Raw genomic sequence first — 12671 nt, forward strand, 5'->3', positions numbered from 1 at the left:
TGTGAGGCCAGCTGGTTGGAGGGGAGAGGCCCGATAGGGGAGGGGATCCCAGCAGCTCTAAACTCGGGCAGAGCCCAGAGCTCAGAGGAGCTCACGTTCAGCTGCTCAGCCCAGCTGACCCGTCCACCGAAACTGCGGTAGATGGTAAATCGCACGATACCCAGAGCGGACAAAAGGCACGAGAAAAACACAGCCCGTGACCCCCAAACCCATGCTGCATTAATGAGCTGTTTGGTTCCCAGAAGCTCCTGGGAGCTGAAATTTAAAGGCAGTAGGAACCCAGGCGTTGGGGCAAATCTGAGCTGCCAGGGGGCTACCATCGGGGTGACTCTGGGCAAGTCACGTCTCCATTCAGTGCCCCCGAGCTTGGAGGGAGTGGGAGTGACAAAGAATAGCCCCAGCCTCCTGGGGCCGCTGGGGCAGGAGACTTTGGCCATCCCCTCGCCCCCTCTGCAGACCTCCCCGAGGAGGACCTCTGGTAGCAGGGACAGTGGCACTGGGGCAGAGGCCAGAACGCCCACCTGCCCTTGCCCACGGCAGCAGGGAAGACTGGCACCATCGCAGCGGCGCAGCGGGCAGGGCTTGGAGTCACAGGTTCCTGTCACTCCAAACAGGAAGGTCTGGCTTCCCGCTCACCCAGGCTGGCCCAGGCACCCTGCTTCTCCCTGCATTCATGGTGCTCAGTGGGCATGGCAGCCCTCAAGAATAACCCAGCACAGAACCTGGGCCAAAGGGGTGGGGCTCTGCCCCACCCTCACGCTCCCATCGCCACTACTGACTTCCAGGCGGTTCCCTTTCGCTGGACCCGGGCATAGTCACTGTTCGGTCCCAGAGCCCAGCCCCGTGTCCCTGGCCAGCTACAGCTGGAAGAAGGGACAGGAGATGTATTTGTTTTTTATTTAATCTGTTTATAAAAAGAAAAGTGTTTGTTGCAGAAAATTTGGAAATATAGAAAAGCACAAAAAAGAAAACAAAAATTACCTGTGAGATAATTACCAGGTACATTTTGTTCAAAGTCCTTCTGGTGTATTTCCAAACCACATATGTATATGTACTCTGTGTGTGTGTGTGTGTGTGTGTGTGTGTGTATGTGATCACAGTATAGGTTATTTCAGAATCTTTTGGTTTAATATGCTTTGAGTGTTTATATCATTAAATTTTATTCTTTCCAGAATTTGAAAAATAAAATTTAAATGCCATTTATTTTTAAAAAATTAGCTTTACTGAGGTATAATTTCCATGCAATGAGATCCTTTTCACTTTATTGTTCAATGAGTTTTCACAATGTTTTCATCCCTCTAAAAACCATTTCAATCAAGAAAGAAAATACCATCACCACAAAATGTCCCTTGGCAGGCAATCTTTGCCTCCTTGGGCCCAGGCAAACACAGATCTGAATTCTACCACTATAGATGTTTTACCTTTATTTAACATAAATGGGATCACAGAGTGTGGACTCACACAGCCTAGTCGACATTCATCTGTCTATCAATATATCCGTCAACAGCTCAGTCTGTTGATTGTTTTATTTTATCCCATTACATGCCCATCACAGCTTGTTTACCTGTTTTGCTGTTGCGGACAACTGAGTTGTTTCTGATGTTCTGGCTATTGTGAACAGAACTATTATGAATGCTTTTTTAACAGTGTCACTGGCACAGGTTAAGGACCCATCGTGTGGGCACAGCCTGTGTACTGCCTGCCTGGATTACTCCTGAGAGCCGTGTTCTCATCCATCTTATCATCCTTGCCACGACTGCCACTTGCTGGACGTGTAAAGTGAAAGTGAAAGCTGCTCAGTCTTGTCCAACTCTTTGTGACCCCATGGACTACACAGTCCGTAGAATTTTCCAGGCCAGAATACTGGAGTGGGTAGCCTTTTCCTTCTCCAGCGGATCTTCTGAACAACCTAGGGATCCAACCCAGGTCTCCCACATTGCAGGCAGATTCTCTACCAGCCGAGCTACAAGGGAAGCCATGCTGGATGTGTAGTTTTCCTTAAAGTTTTTGCGGGACTTCCCTGGTGGTTAATGATCCACCTTCCAAAGTAGGGAACGGGGTTCAACTCCTGGTTGGGAACTAATATCTTACATGCTAGCAGGGAAACAAAGCCCACAGCAGCAACTACTGAGACCTTGGGCACTAGAGCCTGTTCTCTGCAACAAGAGAAGGCCACGCGCTGCAACAAAGACCCAGCGCAGCCAAAATAAAATAAGAAAAATAAAAATAAACTTTTTGCTTCTAGAAATAATGCTGCTGGGAGGCTTCACTGGTGGGAACTAGTGGTTAGGACACCACACTTCCACTGCAGAGGGCACGGGTTCAACCTCTAATCAGGGAACTAAGACCCAAAAGCAGCAAGGTGTGCCCGCCACCCCCCACCCCAAATGCTGCTGGAACATCTTTGTACTGACAGTTTCACGTGTGGCTATGTTTCTCTCCTGAAGGTAAATTCCCAGAAGCAGGCAAGTTAGGTCAAACGGTGTCCATATTTTTAAGGCCCTGGCTGTATGAGGTCAGGACTTTTATTAGACACGCTTGTATCCGTCCCTCTGGCTCCCAATTTACTTTTCACATTAAGGATAGACAGCATGATCCCCACTGTTCAGATGGAAAAGCCAAGGGCTGGAGAAGTGATCAGCCAGAGGCCACGGAGCCCGTTAAGTACAAAGCCAGGAGGAAACCCCAGCCTCTGAGCCCTGCACTCTTCCAGGACCACTTCCTGCCTCCCTCTCACGCATTTGCCTATGTCACAAACGCTCGGAATTTTCCCACACAGATTTCCATGAAACTCGAACTGTGAGCTGAGAGATGAAAGGCAGGCTTGTGGTAATTAGCCTGGCTTTGGTTTGGTTCGTCCACTGAGCCTGGGTGTGTGTGACTCTCCTGGGTTCATACGCCCGCATGTTGGCACTCTCACACTCACGGACACTAGCAGCGGCCAGTCCAGACGATCCGGTCGATTCACCTTCCAAACTGCCCGCAGAGCTGGGAGCCACGGGTCTCCTGACTTCACAGTTCTGGCACATTCTGGCACTGAATGGGTGGGTGGGGGCGGGGCTGCCTTGGCTTCTGCACCTCTACTCAGCCAACTTGGCCCAAAGCACATCTGGCTATTTCCAAAATCAAATCTCTCCCAAGGACGACAATCAGGCTGCTGGGGTGATTTGAAAGAATGATGCATTCCTGAGATGACTGCTTCCAAAGAGATGCTGCAGCTGGTCTGAGGGTCGCTGAGTCGTGATGCTCATCTAGTGCCCCGTGGACAGGGGATGTGGAGGTGCTCCGTGAAGTAAGGGAGTCCTCAGTATTTGTAGAGGGTTCTCAGGCCACTCTTACGGACGGAGCTCACCACTGAAACTGAGGCATTACTTGGTTTCTTTTACTTATTCATTTGTTCTGTCTGACAGGGCTATACTAATTATCTTATTTCATCCTCAACAACCAAATATCGTTACTCCCATTTTACCGATGAGAAAACCAAGGCTCAGAGAGGTTAAGAAACTTACTTGAGGTCACACAGCAGCGCACACTCTAGTGTGTCTGCTCTCTGTGGACATCAGGTCTCAGCCTTTCTTTTGTTAGCAAGGTCTCTACCCTGGTGTGTGACTAGTAGGCCTCAAGAAACCCACACTCACCTGAAAATGGTTTGAGCACAACCCAAGATGACTCTCAAGTGCTCAGAAGATACAAATGGCCCAGACTCCCCCTCCCTTCACCCCAATCCTGTTCAGGCTCCTGAGGGTCTTGCTTCCCGGGACCACACTCTAGGCCCACCCCAATGCCGAGTGGACTCCTAACACCCATTCTCATCCCCATTTAAGAATGTGGGTGTTGTGCCCTGAGTTGGGGCAAAAAATAATCACCTTCTTTCAGCCCTGGGTCTGAGGCCTCCTGGCTCTTGAAGCAAGGAGGCCTAAGAAGGCCTTTGTCCACGGGAGAAGAAACCAGGAAGGGAAGAGCCCATTCTCTCAGAAAACATGTGTTTTCTGTTTACAGAGAGGCCTGTCCAGTTCCCATGCTTTGTTCTTTAATATGGAGCCAAAAAAAAAAAAAAAAAATCAAATGTGCAGCTTCCTCTCTGAGGTGCTTTTGGAGGCTGGAAAATCTGGATTGCTGCAGGCATGCCGTGCTGGGCCTCGCGCTGGCCGGGGCTGGGGCCTCGCGTCCCATCCGCTGCCAATGTCCAGCATCACGTGGTCTTCATATACCAACCCAGAAAGTCGCATGGAACAAAATGCCCCCTCAGCGCCTCCCAGGAAGCGGGTGTGTGGAGACGACCGAGGCAGGCAGCCCTGGTATAGCTGGGGGTTTGGTTTCTTCAACAGAGTGTGCGCGTGTGTGTGTGTGTGTGTGTGTATGTGTGTAAATATCCTAGGTTGCTCTCACTCACACTTCCTGGCCTTGCACCACTGGCATGGCTGACCTGGTCCAACAAACAAACCATTCTGGAACCACTCGATTTTTCATACCCTCTTCTCAGATGCTGGGCAGAGGGTGTCTTTCCCAACACCTGAGGCAAACAGGTGGGTATTAACTTGGGAGATCACTAGGCTCCTGGGGCAGAGCTGGTGGGTGCTGGGCACCTTCAGTGGGGCAAAATGGCCTTAGCTCTTAGCTCTGGGTCTACCTGCTGGGGATGAGGCAGCAGTGAGCCAAGGTAAGTTAAGAGCTGGCAGCCAGCTGTGCCCCCCACCCCTCAAGAGTCAGGTTAGCACCAAGTGTAAGCCTGAGATCCACGGCTGGGGATCGGGGCCCGAATGCAGACTGTGACCCTTCTCCTGGGAGGCCTTGGAGGAGCCTCCTCTCAGAGCTCGGCCCCTCATCTGTGAGAAGAGGTGAACAGCACTCAATGGAGCTGCTACGAAGGCACAAGGCCCAGGCCTGCCTGGCACTGTTTTTCAATAACCGGCAACTGCTCTCATGACCGCGGGGCCTTCTATCTTAGAAGCGGCATTGCAAACTCAGTCTGGCTCACACGCCTGAGGCCGCTGCGACCCCTCACGTGGGGCTGAGTCCACCGGGGGCAGGAGGAAGTCGCCTGGCTGGGCCCGTTCGGCCGGCTGACTGCAGGTCCGGCGTCCTGGCCAGTCTTTCGCTCGGAAGGGCGGGCCCGGCCTGGCGCGCTTTGATCCGCCCGCGGCGCGCGTCCCCGGGAGGCGGGGGGAGGTCCGCCGGCCCGGCCCGCTTTGATCTCTGCCCCTCTCGGCAGCGCGGCCTCCTCTGTGGCCTCCGCGACCTGAGCACCTGGGGGCAGGCGGGGACAAGACTGAAGCGGACAGAGGGAAGCACGCTCGGGGGCTCCTCAGGGAACCGCGCCCTTCCGTGGCTGGGCCTCGCAGCCTCGGCCTGACTGACTGCCCGCCCTTCCGTCCCGCTCCGGAAGCCAGGACTTGCGAGACGGGCGGCGCGGACGCAGCGTGGCGACGAGGGGGCGTGGCCTTACGTTCCCGGGGGCGGGGCCTGTGGCGCGGCCGGCTCCGGAAGCCCTGGCGAGGGCGCGGCCCGCCAGCTTAGAGGTCCGACGCAGCGGCGCGGCCGAGAAGGCGGGGCGGGGCCTAAGGGCGTGGTCTTTACGCTCCTGGGGGCGGGGCCTCTGCGGGAGCGTCGCCGAACAGCCTGGGCAGAGGGGTGTGCGGACGTAGAGTCCCGGAGAAGCCTCTTAGGCCTGGGCGGGGCCACGCGCGGTCGGGGGCGGGGCTTGGGCGGGGCCTATTTTCTGGTGCTGCGCTAGTGGGTCGGTTTCCGTGTCCCGCCTCCTGACTCTGGCTAGCTGTTTGGTTCCTTGTCCGAGGTATTTGAGCTAAATTTTATCTCATTCAGATTCTCATTTACTTTAGGTTTTCATTTTTAAAAGTTTAGCAGTTTTCCTTCTTTTTCTATCTTGCCTAACTAGATAACAAAACAACCAGACCCTAGGGAATATGGAAAACCTGCGAGAATACAAATAAAAATGAGACATCTCAGAATCTCAGCGCAGGGACCTTTTTTATTCGTTTTTCGATGTTATTGTTAAGTCGCTAAGTTGTGTTCGACTCTTTATGAATAGATACGTGAATATTTTTTCACATAATCGGGGTAACACTGTGCATATACTTGTGGATACCTTAAAAATAATTGACTTTTTTTCTTTTTTACTGTAAAGACACATGTTTATTGCAGAAGTAATTGGAAAATTGAAAAAACTATGGAGAAGAAAATAAAAATAACCTGAGATTCCACCACAGGAGATCACCACTATTCATATACCACAGGAGATCACCACTATTAATATGTTGGCATTTTTCCTTTCTCTTTACAGAATCACACATATGTTTGAAACAAAACTGGGCTCGCACTGTAGATACTGTTTTGCAGTTTTCTGCTTTCATTCTTGGCTGATTACAAATGTGCACACATCGTGCAGAGTGCTCATCTACAGTGTTACTTGTAATGGCAGAGTGCCCTGTAGAGTGACCCGTGTTTTGTTTAACTTATATGCTCTGGTTAGACATTAATCCTTGCTTCCTCCTTCCTTTATGATGAACATTCTTATGGTTAAATCTTTGTGCATGTTCACAAAAATTCCTTATGACAAATCCCTAGATGTGGAATTGCTGAGTCAATGAATATAGTCACTAATGCTTCTTGTATCCCTCGTTTTTCTTTCCATGTTTTCCAAATTTAAAAAGTAATTAGTGAATGTTTTAACAAGTACTATGACCCCGAAATACATATATGTGAAAAATGACTGCACATATCCAAAATATATAAAGAACTCCTACAACTCAACAACAACAAAGCTGATTAGAAAGCAGACAAAGGACTTAAATAGACATTCCTACAAAGTTGATATACAGATAACCAATAACATAGGAAAAGATGCTGAACATCACTAATCACTAGGGAAATGCAAATCAAAACCACAATGAAACCTCACATACTAAGATAGCTATTATTAAAATAATAATAGCAGGGATTGGTGAGGATGTAAAGAAATTAGAACCCTCGTGCATTTGCTAGTGGAAATGTGAAATGATGAAACTGCTGTGGAAAACTGTATGGCAGTTTCCTTGAAAAGTTAAACATAAAACTTCCATGTGACCCAACAATTCCACGCCTAGGTGTATACCCCAGGGGAGTGAGAGCAGGGACTCCAGTTATTCACTCATCCACGTTCACAGCAGCATCATTCACGGTAGAAGAAAGATAGAAACCATCCCCTGTCCACCCACAGGTGAATGGATAAACAAAATGTAGCATGTATATACAATGGAATATTATCCAGCCTTAAAAAAGAATGAACTTCTGACCCATGCTGCAACGGGGATGAAAGTTGAGACTATATCCTAAGTGAAATAAGCCAGATATCAAAGGATAAATACTGTGTGATCCCACTATATGAGGCACCCAGAGTGGTCACATTCATTGGGGAGGGGAGAACGGAGGGTTATTATTTAATAGGTAGAGGGTTTCTGTTGGAATGAGAAGTTCTGGAGATGGGCAGTACTGATGATGGTTGCACACAAATGTGAATACTTAATGACACTGACATGGTAAATGGTAATTTTTATGTGTGTTTCACTACACACAAGAAAAACATTTCTTGTGGAGGGTGGGGAGATCTCTCCCAGATTCTGGTTCTAAGGTACCTGGGTGGGACAAGGCTTGTACATGTCACAAATCTCCTGGTGGGTGACCCTGCCCAGGTGATCAGGACAGCCCCTTCTGGAGAGCTCTGTTCTAGAGAAGCAGGGGCCAAGCTCAGCCTTACACATCCAGCATTTCCTATAGACATTTCCAAGCTGGCAAAGAGAAACCTGCTTTGGGGAGGTAATGCGTCACTGTGGATCTTTATCTGAACTTGCTGTTTTCTTTCTGGGCCACTGAAACACACACACACACACACACAAGCAAATCTCTTTGACTCAAGCAAAACTCTCTTGACTGTAAATGTGATACACGTTTATTGTCATCAACAAATGCAGAAAGGCACTCACAAGGAAGTAACAAATATATATATCTCTAATTTAGAGATAGAATCCTATCTCTAAAAAACCACAGCTTACATTCAACCATATATTTGACCAGTGTTTCTTCTGTATTCGTAACACATACCTAAAATCATGGTGGTTATCAGTTCAGTTCAGTTCAGTCCCTCAGTCATGTCCGACTCTTTGCGACCCCATGGACTGCAGCACACCAGGTCTCCCTGTCCATCACCAACTCTTGAAGACTACTCAAACTCATGTCCATCGAGTCGGTGATGCCATCCAACCATCTCATCCTCTGTTGTCCCCTTCTCCTGCCTTCAATCTTTCCCAGCATCTTCAATCTTTTCTAATGAGTCAGCTCTTCGAATGAGGTGGCCAAAGGATTGGAGCTTCAGCTTCAGCATCAGCCCTTCAATGAATATTCATATATCATGATGATTCATGACCAATGGTGGTTATATAACATGTTTTATCATCTTGTTCACTTTCGCTAATACACAATGTACAGCTCACTTTGTCTTTCAATATGTTTCTATAGCCCACATTTTTTTTATGATTGATTTATTTATTTTCATTGGCAAATTACTTTACAGTATTGTAGTGGTTTTTGCCATACATTGACATGAATCAGCCATGGGTGTACGTGTGTTCCCCATCCTGAACCCCCTTCCCACCTCCCTCCCCATCCCATCCCTCAGGGTCATCCCAGTGCACCAGCCCCAAGCACCCTGTCTCATGCATCAAACCTGGACTGGCGATTTGTTTCACATATGATAATATACATGTTTCAATGCTATTCTCTCAAATCATCCTACCCTCACCTTCTCCCACAGAGTCCAAAAGTCTGTTTTTGTATCTGTGTCTCTTTTGCTGTCTTGCATATAGGGTCATCGTTACCATCGTTCTAAATTCCATTTATATGTGTTAATATACTGTATTGGTGTTTTTCTTTCTGACTTATTTCACTGTGTATAATACGCTCCAGTTTCATCCACCTCATTAGAACTCATTAGATTCAAATGCATTCTTTTTAATAGCTGAGTAATATTCCATGGTGTATATGTACCACAGCTTTCTTATCCACTCGTCTGCCGTTGGACATCCAGGTTGCTTCCATGCCCTGGCTATTGTAAACAGTGCTGCGATGAACATTAGGGTACACCTGTCTCTTTCAATTCTGGTTTCCTTGGTGTGTATGCCCAGCAGTGGGATTGCTGGGTCGTATTATAGCCCACATTTTAATGTTTGCAGAATGGTCCATTGTTCAAACATCCCCTTTATATAGCTTCTCTACCTGGTTCATTGTTGACTATCTAGGTGATTTACAAATGTGGTGTGCTGAACATCCTCCCTGTACATCTTTAATAATTCCCAAGTTCTAAATTCTATTTTTGTTTTAGTCTAAGCTGTGTTTTCTTTTTTTTTATTTTTTAGTTGAAGTATTGTTGATTTAATGTGGGGTTAATTACTGTTGTACGGCAAAGTGACTTCAAGCCAACATTGAAGCGGGTACAGAAGTTATATAAAGGGGCTGTCTGAACAACGGACTATTCTGCAAACATTAAAATGTGGAGAATAGTCCATTGTTCAGACAGCCCCTTTATATGGAATCCCAGTTGAGCTATTTCAAATCCTAAAAGATGATGCTGTAAAAGTGCTGCACTCAATATGCCAGCAAATTTGGAAAACTCAGCAGTGGCCACAGGACTGGAAAAGGTCAATTTTCATTACAATCTCTTAAGAAAGGCAACGCCAAAGAATGTTCAGACTACCCCACAATTACACTCATTTCACACGCTAGCAAAGTAATGCTCAAAATTCAACAAGCCAGGCTTCAACAGTATGTGAACCAAGAATTTCCAGATGTTCAAGCTGGATTTAGAAAAGGCAGAGGAACCAGAGGTCAAATTGCCAACATCCGTTGAATTATCGAAAAAGCAAGAGAGCTCCAGAAAAACATCTACTTCCGCTTTATTGACTTTGCCAAAGCCTTTGACTGTGTCGGTTCAGTTCAGTCGCTCAGTTGTGTCCGACTCTTTGCGACCCCATGAACTGCAGCACGTCAGGCCTCCCTGTCCATCACCAACTCCCAGAGTTCACCCAAACCCATGTCCATTGAGTCGGTGATGCCATCCAACCATCTCATCCTTTGTCGTCCCCTCAATCTTGCCCAGCATCACGGTCTTTTCAAATGAGTCAGCTCTTCGCATCAGGTGGCCAAAATATTGGAGTTTCAGCTTCAACATCAGTCCTTCCAATGAACACCCAGGACTTATCTCCTTTAAGATGGGCTGGTGGGATCTCCTTGTGGTACAAGGGACTCTCAAGAGTCTTCTCCAACAACACAGTTCAAAAGCATCAATTCTTCAGCGCTCAGCTTTCTCTATAGTCCAACTCTCACATCCATACATGACCACTGGAAAAACCATAGCCTTGACTAGACGGACCTTTGTTGGCAAAGTAATGTCTCTGCTTTTTAATATGCTGCCTAGGCTGGTCCATCCTGAACTGAACTGAACTGAGGCCGGTCATAACTTTCCTTCCAAGGAGTAAGTGTCTTTTAATTTCATGGCTGCAGTCACCATCTGCAGCAATCTTGGAGCCCAGAAAAATAAAATCAGCCACTGTTTCCACTGTTTCCCCATCTATTTGCCATGAAGTGTTGGGACCAGATGCCGTGATCTTAGTTTTCTGATTGTTGAGCCTTAAGCCAACATTTTCACTCTCCTCTTTCACTTTCATCAAGAGGCTCTTTAGTTCTTCTTCACTTTCTGCCATAAGGGTGGTGTCATCTGCATATCTGAGGTTATTGATATTTCTCCTGGCAATCTTGATTCCAGCTTGTGCTTCCTCCAGCCCAGTGTTTCTCATGATGTACTCTGCATATAACTGTTGTGGATCACAACAAACTGTAGAAAATTCTTCAAGAGATAGGATTACCAGACCACGTTACCTGCCTCCTGAGAAATCTGTATGCAGGTCAAGAAGCAACAGTTAGAACCGGACATGGAACAACAGACTGGTTCCAGATTGGGAAAGGACTATGTCAAGGCTGCTGTATATTTTCACCCTGCTTATTTAACTTATATGCAGAGTATATCATGTGAAATGCCGGGCTGGATGAAGCACAAGCTGGAATGAAGATTGCCGGGAGAAATATCAATAATCTCAGATACGCAGATGATACCACCCTTATGGCAGAAAACGAAGAAGAACTAAAGAGCCTCTTGATGAAAGTGAAAGAGGAGAGTAGAAAAGTTGGCTTAAGGCTCAACATTCAGAAAACTAAGATCATGGCATCCGGTCCCATCACTTCATGGCAAATAGATGGGGAAACAGTGGCTGACTTTATTTTTTGGGGCTCCAAAGTCACTGCAGATAGTGATTCCAGCCATGAAATTAAAAGACGCTTACTCCTTGGAAGGAAAGTTATGACCAACCCAGACACCATATTAAAAAGCAGAGACATTACTTTGTCAACAAAGGTCCGTCTAGTCAAGGCTTTGGTTTTTCCAGTAGTCATGTATGGATGTGAGAGTTGGACTATAAAGAAAGCTGAGCGCCGAAGAATGGATGCTTTTGAACTGTGTTGTTGGAGAAGACTCTTGAGAGTCCCTTGCACTGCAAGGAGAGCCCACCAGTCCATCTTAAAGGAGATAAGTCCTGGGTGTTCATTGGAAGGACTGATGTTGAAGCTGAAACTCCAATATTTTGGCCACCTGATGCGAAGAGCTGACTCATTTGAAAAGACCCTGATGTTGGGAAAGATTGAAGGCAGGAGGAGAAGGGGACGACAAAGGATGAGATGGTTGGATGGCATCACCCACTCAATGGACATGAGTTTGGGTAAACTCTTGGAGTTGGTGATGGACAGGGAGGCCTCGCGTGCTGTGGTTCATGGGGTCGTGGAGAGATGGACACAACTGAGCGACTGAACTGAACTGATGTTACACAGTAGGACCTTGTTGTTCATCTACCAAGTTCTAAATTCTGTTAATTTAGGTACTCCTCGGAGAAGAATTCCTGGAGAAAGAAATGGCAGCCCACTCCAGTATTCTCACCTGGAGAATTCCATGGACAGAGGAGCCTGGCGGGCTACAGTCCATGGGGTCGCGAGAGTCGGACATGACTTAGTGACTAAACCAGGAGAAGAATTGGGCTTCCCTGGTGGCTGAGAAGGTAAAGAATCTGCCTGCAATGCAGGAGACTGGGGCCAATACCTGGGTTGGGAATATTCCTGGAGAAGGGAATGGCTACCCACTCCAGTATTCTTGCCTGGAGAATCCTGTGGACAGAGGAGCCTGGGGCAGGTTCCATGGGGTGGCAAAGAGTCGGACATGACTGAGTGACTAACACATAAACACAGGAGAATTGTAACCTCACAGAGGATCTGCTTTTTAAAGGCTCTTGAATATATTACCAATTGGCCCTCCAGGAAAGATGAACGGGGTGTTTGTGGACCTTTTTTTTTTTTAAATAATAAATGGGATTGTACATTTTATTTTTATGCTTTTATTTATTTTTTTATCGTGCCTCGGGCCATGCAAGATCCCCAACCAGGGATTTAATCCGTGGCCCCTACAGTGGAGAAATGCAGTCTTAACCACTGGATTGCCAGGAAAGTCCCTGCCCCCCCTTCTTAAGCAGGTGGTCCCTTGCTTCTCTCTCCAGCCTCACCTCCCACCCTTTCTCCAACAC

This window comes from Cervus canadensis, chromosome 21 (genome assembly GCF_019320065.1).
Source record: "Cervus canadensis isolate Bull #8, Minnesota chromosome 21, ASM1932006v1, whole genome shotgun sequence".
Taxonomy (NCBI): domain Eukaryota; kingdom Metazoa; phylum Chordata; class Mammalia; order Artiodactyla; family Cervidae; genus Cervus; species Cervus canadensis.